This window comes from Citrus clementina, unplaced genomic scaffold (genome assembly GCF_000493195.1).
Source record: "Citrus clementina cultivar Clemenules unplaced genomic scaffold, Citrus_clementina_v1.0 scaffold_8, whole genome shotgun sequence".
Classification (NCBI taxonomy): Eukaryota; Viridiplantae; Streptophyta; class Magnoliopsida; order Sapindales; family Rutaceae; genus Citrus; species Citrus x clementina.
Window position 1 is genome coordinate 7,187,490 of NW_006262022.1, and position 11,186 is coordinate 7,198,675.

At 39.3% G+C, this 11,186-nt stretch overlaps 1 pseudogene; it reads right to left on the reverse strand.

Annotated features, from left to right (window-relative positions):
- Nucleotides 1-9,959: 9,959 nt before the first annotated feature.
- LOC112096303 lies at nt 9,960-10,676 on the reverse strand (annotated as a pseudogene).
- Nucleotides 10,677-11,186: the final 510 nt, after the last annotated feature.

Genomic DNA, 11,186 nt, shown 5'->3' on the forward strand with positions numbered 1-11,186 from the left:
TGTTTTTTGATTGGTTCGAAATATATTCTTCTGATAATAACATCTCTTATCCCTTTAAAGAGTCAAACCCTATTACTATTAGGAAAAAGATCCCTGAGTGGAAACTTTCTGATAGTGATAGAACCATAGAATCGGAGCATCCACCTCTTCGGAGTCTAACTGTTGATCACGGTGAACCTCCTGCCCAAATTAGAGCCTCACCTTACAAAATCCCGAAGCCAAATGATTCTGATGCAAATTTAAGTAGTATTATTCAGCAGAATAATTTCTGTAATACTAACTTAAATACAATTGGAAAGCAATTGACTCGTATAGAAAACCAATTCCAAAAGTCTACCATAGCTATTTCTTCCGTTTCTCCTGTTTCATCAAAATCGGATTCTGACAAAAAGCTTAAGGAACATATTTTCAAACCTTTTCAGGTTTCGAAAACTAGCCAAAAGTTTGTTCAGAAGTCAAAATCAGATTTTGCTAAAGTCATTAGAGAACAACTAGATAGGATAGAAGTTGCTTCTTCCTCATCTAGAAAAGTTCAAATAGCCCCTGATACTCCTCAATCTAGCAAGATTGGAGTATTAGAACAAGACCAAATGTCTATAGCCTCTTCTGATATAGAAGCCTTCAAAGAAGAATCTATCCCTAAAGCCAATAAAATCCATTGGGAGTTAGCCCTTCCCACTGTCAAGTCTCCACCTGATTTGACTATAGACAACAGGCCTAGTGCATTAAATCAGTCTCGATATAATGCATCCTCTGTCTATGAGTGGAATATAGATGGAATGTCTGAGTACAACATCCTAGGATTGTTGCAACAAATGACCATGGCAGCTAATGCCTATAAAACCCAATCAGGAACTTCTGACAAAGCCATTGCAGAAATCCTTATTGCAGGTTTTACAGGTCAACTTAAAGGTTGGTGGGATCATCTTCTCACCAAACAGCAACAATTAGAAATCCTAGACTCCATTCAAATAGACGAGAATGGTGCCCCCATTCTTGATGAATTTAATAGTCCAATTCAGGATGCTGTTGCTACCCTGATACTGACTATTTCCCTACACTTCATAGGAGACCCCTCTCACCTTAGAGATAAGAACGCTGAGTTACTACATAATTTGAGATGTAGAAAACTTAGTGAATTCCAGAGCTACAAAACCACCTTCTTTACCAGACTCTTTCTCAGAGATGATGCAAATCATATAACTTGGAAAGAGAAATTCTTAGCAGGTTTACCTACCCTTTTAGGAGAAAAGGTTAGGAATTCCATAAAAGCCCTTTATGACAATCACATCCCGTATGACGAACTTACTTATGGTGAGCTAGTCAGTTTTGTAAACAAGGAAGGATTAAAGATCTGTCAAGATTTGAAATTACAGAAACGGCTTAAATGGGAGCTTAGGAAATCTAAGCAAGAATTAGGCAGTTTCTGTAAACAATTCAATTATGACCCCTTTAAAACTTCCATCTCCAAAGATTGTAATGGTGAGTGTTCTTCCAGACCTCACAAAAAACATTACAAATCCAAAAGCCATAGGAAGCCGTTCTAGAATTTTAGAGAATCTTTTTATAAGAAACCTTTGAGGCCTTATAAGAAGCCCAACTTCTCTAAGAAAAAGGAATTTAAACCCAAACACAAAGCCCCTTTCAACTACAAAGAAGCCATATGTCATAAGTGTGGTATAAAAGGCCATACTGCAAAGTATTGCAGAATGAATCGAAAGCTTCATGAGCTTGGCCTTGATGAAGAAACCCTCTCCAAAGTTGCCTCTCTTCTTATAGAGTCTTCTGACTCTGAGTCTTCCATATCGGAAGATAATGACTCTCTTCAGATCGACGAACTAATTGACTCAAACTCCTCTGCATCTAGCAGTAGTGATTCTGAATCAGAATTTTTTTTTAAAGAAAATCAATGTTTTGACTAAAGACCAAGAGATTTTCCTTGAACTTGTTAAACATATTTATGATCCGAATCTTCAAAAGGAATACCTCGATAAACTTTTGAAAACACTGGATTCAAACAAAGCAGAAATTTCCAAAGTTCCTATTGTTAAAAAGAATTCTTATGATCTTACTGAAATATTGGATAAAAAGAAAACAAAGAAAGTAACCTCTAATATCCAAGACCTTCAGAAAGATATTAAAGAAATCAAACTTAAGATTAAAGAATTAAAAGAAAAACAAAAGAATGATTCTGAAACTCTTCAACTCCTTTTACAAAAACAATTAGAAGACAACTCTGATAAAGAAGTTGAATCAGACAGTGATAATGAACAAAAGGTAGAAAATATTGAATCTATACCAAATGATTTTCTATTTGTTTTAAAACAAATTACCATGAGAAAATACTTGATTAAAATCACCTTAATTCTTTCTAAAGATTTTATAATTGACACTATTGCATTGTTCGACACTGGTGCCGATTTAAATTGCATTAAAGAAGATATTGTTCCTAAAAAATTTCATGAAAAGACAAAAGAAAGACTTTCTGCCACCAACAATTCAAAACTAAATGTCAAATCTAAAAGTTGAAGCCTCTATTCATAATGATGGTTTTGAATTTAAAACTTCTTTTCTTCTTACAATGACATTCACCATACTGTCATTCTATGAACCCCTTTCATAAACCTCATTACCCGTATGCTGTCAATTATGATAGTATATCTTTTAAAGCAAAAGGCAAAAGACTTGTTTTCCCTTTTATTGAGAAACCAAAAACAAGAAACTTAAATATTGTTAAAGCTTTTTCTGTTTACCAGAACCAGATTAATGCTATACTTAATTCTAAACAAGATAATTTATTTTGTTTATAATTGACCAAGTCCATGCCTTCCTGCTGCCCGCTACGAACTCCCTAAGCATCCTCGACGGAAGTAAGGCATGCATGGTTCCCACGGAACGAGGCAAGTCCGAGGAGAAGACACTCTCCGCCATGCAATTCAAGAGGACTTTCAAGAAGGACCCAAGCTTCTTGGTCTCCATCCGGGAACTAAACGAGGAAGGAAATAACGGAACCTCGCCAAGCCAAGTCCCTCCACGAATTCAAGCCGTCCTCAATGAGTACAAGGACGTGATGCCTCCAGAACTTTCGAAGAAGCTCCCACCTCGACGAGAGGTAGATCATGCAATCGAGCTGGAACAAGGCGCAAAGCCACCAGCCTTGGCGCCCTACCGCATGGCGCCACCCGAACTAGAGGAGTTGCGGAGACAACTTAAAGACTTGCTGGACGCAGGATACATTCGCCCCTCAAAGGCCCCATTCGGTGCACCGGTCCTCTTCCAAAAGAAAAATGATGGATCGCTGTAGATGTACATCGATTATAGAGTGCTCAACAAGATCACCATCAAGAACAAGTATCCGATTCCTTTGATTGCGGACTTGTTCGACCAGCTTGGCAAAGCGCGGTACTTCACCAAACTTGACTTGCGCTTCGGGTACTACCAAGTGTGCATCGCCAAGAGAGACGAACCGAAGACAGCGTGCACAACAAGATACGGGTCTTTCGAATTCCTTGTGATGCCTTTTGGTCTTACTAATGCACCCGCCACATTTTGCACGCTCATGAACAAGGTGCTCCAACCATTCCTTGACCGCTTCGTGGTCGTGTACTTAGACGACATAGTGGTGTATAGCACCACGCTCGAGGATCATGTCTAACACTTGCGACAAGTCCTCTAAGTACTCCGAGACAACGAGCTCTTCCTCAAGTTGGAGAAGTGCTTGTTTGCCTAACAAGAAGTGGAGTTCCTTGGCCACAAGATTGCGGGCGGGAAGCTCATGATGGAGAATGCCAAGGTGAAGGCCATACTCGAATGGGAGCCTCCCTCGAAAGTACCCGAGCTTCGCTCATTCCTTGGGCTGGTGAATTACTACCGTCGCTTTATTAAGGGCTACTCAGCCAAGGCGGCGCCCTTGAAAAATATGCTAAAAAAAAACAGAACGTGGCATTGGTCCGAAGAGTGCCAACGTGCATTCGAGGAGTTGAAGAAGGCAATTTCGGAGGAACCTATCCTCGCTCTTCCGGACCACACAAAGCCCTTCAAAGTTCAAACGGATGCCTCAGATTTCGCCATAGGTGGAGTCCTTATGCAAGAAGGCCACCCCATAGCATTCGAGAGTCGAAAGCTAAACGATACGGAACGCCGCTACACGGTGCAAGAAAAGGAGATGACAACCATCATCCATTGTCTAAGAGTGTGGCGACATTACTTGCTTGGCTCACACTTCACGATTATGACGGACAACGTGGCGACAAGCTACTTCCAAACTCAGAAGAAGTTGAGTCCGAAGCAAGCACGGTGGCAAGATTTCCTAGCGAAATTCGACTATCGGCTCGAGTACAAACCGGGTAAAGCCAATGTCGTTGCAGACGCCCTAAGCCGCAAGGCTGAATTGGTGACACTTAGCATGAGCCAATCGAAGTCCGACCTTGTCTCACGCATCAAGGAAGGCCTCCAACAAGATCCGCTCACAAAGGATTTACTGGAGAAGGTGCTCGAGGGAAAGATAAGGCGATTTTGGCAAGAGGAAGGCATCCTCCTCACCAAGGGAGATCGGATGTTCGTGCCAAGGTGGGGAAACTTGCGGAAGGAAGTTATCAAGGAGTGCCACGACTCCAAGTGGGCTGGTCACCCCGGAATCGAGCGCACCATCGCACTAGTCCAAGCCTTGTATTTTTGGCCACACATGAGGGACGACATTGAGGCATATGTGTGAACTTGTATTGTGTGCCAACAAGACAAGGTGGATCATCAACTTCCAGCGGGATTGTTGGAGCCGCTACCACTAGCAACAAGGCCATAGGAAAGTGTCTCCATGGACTTCATTACTTCGCTGCCCAAGTCCGAAGGTTGCGGAAGCATCATGGTCGTTGTAGACCGATACAGCAAGTACGCCACACTCATTGCTGCACCAATTGATTGCAAAGCAGACGAGGCAGCCCGCCTATTCGTCAAGCACATTATGAAGTTTTGGGGGGTTCCGAAGAGTATTGTGAGCGACCGAGGCCCTCGGTTCACTGGGCGTTTTTGGACGGAGCTCTTCAAGATGTTGGGGACCGATCTCAAGTTCTCAACAAGCTTCCACCCACAAACGGATGGGCAGACCGAGCGCATCAATGGCCTCCTCGAGATGTACTTGAGACATTATGTGAGGGCTCATCAGCGGGATTAGGCGAAGCTACTCGACATCGCCCAATTTTCTTATAACTTGCAGCGAAGCGAGGCTACGGGCAAGAGTCCGTTCGAGATCATCATGGGATTCCAGCCAATGACTCTCAACGCCATCGCCTCGACTTACGGAGGGAAAAGCCCCGCGGCACACAAGCTCGCCCGCGAATGGCATGAGGAAGCGGACATCACGCGAGCCTACCTCGACAAAGCCGCAAGAAAAATGAAGAAATGGGCGGATACAAGGAGATGACATGTTGAGTACAGGGAAGGAGATCAAGTCATGATCAAGCTCCTACCCCAACAATTCAAGACGTTACAGAAAGTCCACAAGGGGTTAGTGAGGCGCTACGAAGGACCCTTCCGAGTTGTTCGACATGTGGGCAACGTCTCGTATCAACTCCAACTTCCGCCAAGACTTAAGATCCATCCGGTCTTCCATGTGAGCCTTCTCAAGCCATATCACGAAGACATGGGAGACCCAAGTCGCGGAGAATCGAGGCGCGCGCCAACCGCTGTTGTCACTGCATTCGACAAAGATGTGGACTACATCCTTGCGGAACGCGTGGTTTCGAGGAGAGGCGTGCCAGCACATAGTAAGTACTTGGTGAAGTGGAAAAACCTCCCCGAAAGCGAAGCCACTTGGGAACGTGAAGATGACTTATGGCAATTCGCTGAGCACATCCAGAATTTCAAGCACGAGAGCGCGACGAGGACGCCGCGAGCTTAGGTGGGGGAGAATGTTGCGGACCGCCCAAATTCGTAGCCCAATTTGCTCACCAAGAGCCCAACACAAGGCCAAGAGTGCTAGCTTGGCCCAATTCCGGAAAGTTCTAGGCAACTCTAGCACATTAAGCTTGTAAATACTCTAGAATTCTCGTTACAATTCCAGCACATGTAAATAGCTAGGAAGTGGTAGAATTCTCTAGAATTTCTAGAGCTTGGCAAGCCTCCCCTATAAATATGGGATGGCATTAGGCATTTGCATCCAACAAACACTACAACAAGCATTGTAAGCAACTCAAGCATTGTAATCTCTCTTTGTGCAATACAAGTTTCTTATTCGGCTCCATTGCTCTCTTCTCTAGTTCGAGAAGCTCTAGGCTTACTTAGCAACATTCGACAAAGTTGTCTAAGTGCCGCACGGGTTAGCTGCGCAAAATACTCATCCTGTGACAGTACGCCTCTAATGCTTTGCCAAGTGTCCATTGATAATATCACAAGGGTAATTAAATTGGTGTATGTGTATTACACCTCCTAAAGTCATGTTAAGATAGTTAGTGAGCTGATAAAGTTTGTTGCACGTGTGAGTTGGTTAAGTCAGCTAGAATTGTAAACGTGTAAAGCTGAGTCAGCAAGTTAGTTAAGGTTATTACGAATGCTTAGATTCAGTTCACGTGTATTGTATGTAATGCTTAGATTCAGGTCATGTAGATTGTGTATACAACTTTCTAATTTTCTTTAGATCTCAATATAAATACTTGTAATCAAAAAATACAATAATAAGAGTCATCATTCTTCATTTTCTCTCTATTTCTCTCATATTTTCTCTACATCCAAACACAATATTCTCAGTTCTTGACTTGGTATCAGAGTCGCAGTTTAATTGTCGTGGCTTCGTTAAGCACAAATTCAAACACAAATCAGTCTCCTTCATTCTTTACCCTCACAAATGCGATCAAACTGGACAGATCTTACTATACGATATGGAAATCTCAGATCCTCTCTTCAGTGCGTGCCAATGGACTTGAAGGCTTTCTTAATGGAACTAAAATTTGTCCAGATCAGTTACTTACTCAAGAGATTGAAAGTTATGGTGTTGAAAATGCTGTTGGTGAAAGCTCAGCTGATAGATCTCAGGAGAATCCAGCCTTTGTTGCTTGGAAAAGGTAGGATCAATTGTTATTAAGTTGGCTCATGTCCTCCATCAGTGTTGAGATACTTAGTCTTGTGGTAAATTCTGATTCTTCTCATAATCTTTGGACTAATCTTGAAGAAAATTTTTGGATTAGAAACTATGGCTAAGAAAGCACACTTAAAAATGATGTTAAGTAATCTCAGAAAGGGATCAATGACAATAACTGAGTATTTTGCCAAACTTAGAGCTGTAACTAATAAACTTGCTCTAACTGGTAGCCCTGTTTCTACTCTAGACTTTATTACTCATCTAATCTCTAGATTAGGCCAGCCATACTACCCTGTTGTTGTGTATATTGAAGCTAATATGATGAAAATATTTGTCAATTAAGCCTATTCTATGCTTTTAACTCATGAAGCAAGAATTAAATTTAATCATCCGAGTGCAAATAAAGAAGCAAAGTTGAATTATGCTGCCAACATAGCTTAGGCTGGACCTAGTAATAACAATAAGAAGTCTAGTAATCAAGCTAATTACTATCAGGGCAACCAAGGTAACTGGAATAGAAATGCTAATTGGTGTGGTAACAATGGAGGAAGAGGTGGCTTTGGCAGAGGTTTTTCAAGGCAAGGAAGGAGTAATTAGAATAATGGTGGCCATTGGAACAATGGAAGAGTAGTAGTCGAGCAGGTTATAATTGTTCTGATATAAACATTATGACATGGTTGCTGGTGAACCTGTAAACATAACCACAAAAGTAAGAAAACAAAAAACTGAATATTCGTGCTATAAAAAGGCACACCCAATCTCACCCTATAAAAGGCTAGAATCAGCTACAAATCCCTATCTCAAAACCCCATCCCAGTTTAGATGAATGAAGAAAAAAGATGAATCTTGAAACTCCTTAGAAACTGAAGCCCAAAGTGAAGCAAGAAGATGAACTCTATCCCAAGCAAGCAATATGGCATATTTCTCCATTAATGGTTCAAATAAAGTGAATGGCTTTCTCTGATGAATGGGAAATTGTCAAGATCAATAGTCAAACTCACGCAAAGTAAATGGACTTAATTCTCAGAGGCTACTCATTCTAAGTCTCAAAGAAAATTTTTCTAATTTCTAAAGATTATATGGGGAAAAATCATTATTTTCTAACATGGAAAATTTGATATGGTGTTTAATGTCTGATCAAAATAATAATATGAGTACTAACAAAAACATCTTTAATCGGCATGGTGCGAGTAAAACACCATCACTTCATCTTTGATGGAAAGATGATAATATAAGGAGATGGTGAAATGGTTTTGGTCCCTGGCAGCTTGTAATCAAAAGAAAACAAAAAACTATAGAAGTATTATTATTAATGATTACCTGGCAGCTTGTACTATTATTAATGATTACCGAAGCTATAGAAGTATCAAAATTGGAAAGCAAACAATTGCAAAACACATCAATGACTGAAGGTTAGGTTCTAAAACTTCCGCATTTAATTTTCAGAGTATGTTATGTATTATTCAGAAATATGCTTTCACTTCAGGCACTTGACCAAGACGCATTAAACATAAAACGCGGCGTTTTCATGGACTAGTACATTCCATGCTTCGAAAGTTTATGTTTTAGACTGATTGGTTTGATACATTATTTGTTTATTGCGTTTTTCTTGCTTTAAATATTATGTTGGATTGATAAGTTTTGTACACATTTATATTGCTCGCAGTAAATAATTTATGACATTTAAAAAACTATCAACCGTCTATCAAAAGATTTCTACTATAAACATATATACACAAAAAACTTTTAATTCGGTCAATTTGTTCTCTTATTTATTTTTGTTCTATTTCTCTTTTCCTTCCCTTTCATTTTATTGTTTTATGGTACAAAATAAAAAAAATAACCTTAAAATTTAAGGGTAAAATACTCATTTTACTAAAATTCCGTTTAATATTATAAAGCTGTCAAATGTCAATGGCATAGTACACGAGTGATACAAATTAAAAATAATAAATTGAAAGTTTTTATGCATTTTCCTTTTATTTTTTTTATAGGCAATTGAGATTTCCCTTCATTTTTTAAAATTCAATAGGTTTAGACCGTTTAACAAATCTTAAATTAAAAAAACCCGTGGTGTAATAACAAACTCACATCAAACCCTGTCCACTGTCATACTCACAGTGATAATAACTGTGTATCACAATTGATTTTGCATACGGGTAAAAGTTCCAAGTCCGGATATTTAGTTAATGAAATTTGATGAAAAGGGCATGAAAGAAAATAAGAAATTAAATAATACAGGAGGTATTAATCATTACATCTTTAGTTAATGAAAATTGATGAAAATATTTCTGCAGACGTGAGCCGTAATTATATTACCGTTAAGAATGAAGCAGAAGAGTTTCCCCAAACAAGCTAAAACACAGCACTTCAATTTAAAGAATTTTTATATCACAGTACCGGGACAAAAAGTTTAATGCAACAACATACATTAAGTTAATTCCATAATCTATCCCCAAAGAAAGAAAAACACAAGCTTATAAGATTAAAACTTTGGAAAACATTAAAGAGTCAAAATTGTGTAATCTTCAGAGTTTGGAGCCTAGTTCATCGAGGAAAGCAAAAGAAATACAACCTTTTTGATTCTCAGCAACAACTTTTTTTTCCTCTAAAAAAAAGGAAGCCATATAAATAATGCTTTAAACATTATTTGCAACAAGGAACAATTTTTTCATGCTTTCATGTATTAGAAACTTTCCAAAAATGCTAGCAAGAAAATGAAATGGAACTTTACCTAGTCACAGAATATGTATTGCTGTTAGCCCAATTGTTATGAAGTGGCTTCTGCATCAGAAGATTCCAGCTCCCACCAAGCATTGTTATCTCTCTTCTGAATACAATCTGCAGCGCTGGGCATGAGTTATATCATTAATGTCTGCATCCTCACTTACATCATCCCAATCAAGTGCTTTTTCTCCATATCTGGATTATAAGTCCACTCCAATCTCTTCAAAACACCCTAGTCCTTCCATCACAACTGATACGACTTCCTTCCTAATTACTTTCCCATTAATAAATCGCTCCAAGAAAAAAAAGCATTAGCAATTCTCTTCAACGCCCCATCACTCATATCCCCTACAACAACCATCTTCAGACAAAATCCGAATCATCCGACACAACCACCAAACACCCAAACCTTCTTTTGTCCACCATATCCACCATATAATTCCTCAACAAAACATCGGCATCTTGTGGCTTAGCTAACACCATTCTGACCCAAAATCATGCTCTTTTTAACTCATCTACAAAACCATAACCCACTTTTGGAGTCAAAATTGCGCTTGCAGCCATTTTATATTTTTCCATCTTCATTGAATAGTTGCCAACCAAAAGCACTCTCAACTTCCCTCTAGCTGATCCTATTTGATTCGACCTTTTCTTTTGTTCACCCTCATGAATTTGCTTAAAATGATTAACAAGCTTGTCATTGTTATAAAATCTCCTTCCACAATCACCAATACATACGGCTTAGCAGGCCTAATTACACCCTTGATTTCTAATTGGTTAAACAATTCTCTTTCTTTCTTTGCTCTCTTACAACTTGAGGCATATAACTAAACCCGTGGCTATTAGCATTTGCCACCATGTATTTAACAATCCCAAATGAAGATAGTGATTTTTTTCAGTTTAATTGCTGCTTCAAAACGGGGTACTAAATTTGGATTTTGTTATCCAAATACCAAAAATTTCTCACATTGTGTTGGACAGTTTTTGGTTCTAAAGTTGATGACTGGTTTTACGAATCAGGCTTCAAATGAGAACTTCTAAACAATAAGCCAAATGGGTTTTTGAGTTTCCAATTTTGTAAACTTTGTTCTATTGTATAAGTTATGAAATCGCTGAAACATCACTACAGCTACAGGTCTTTATGTGTCAAAGAACTGCAGAAGCTGATGATCTACCTGTAGTAGACTTCTATTGCCCCTGCCGTTCTAGGAAGACAAACAAGTTCAGGAACTAATTCTGGACCAAACTCATAATATTGCCACTGCTTTGTGCCAATCTGAGAAGGAAAGCATATTGAAGTTCCTAAATAAGGCACATCATGATTTGACAGAAGTACCACTATGAGGAACAATTGATTTCAGGAAAGCACTAAAATATGACATAATCT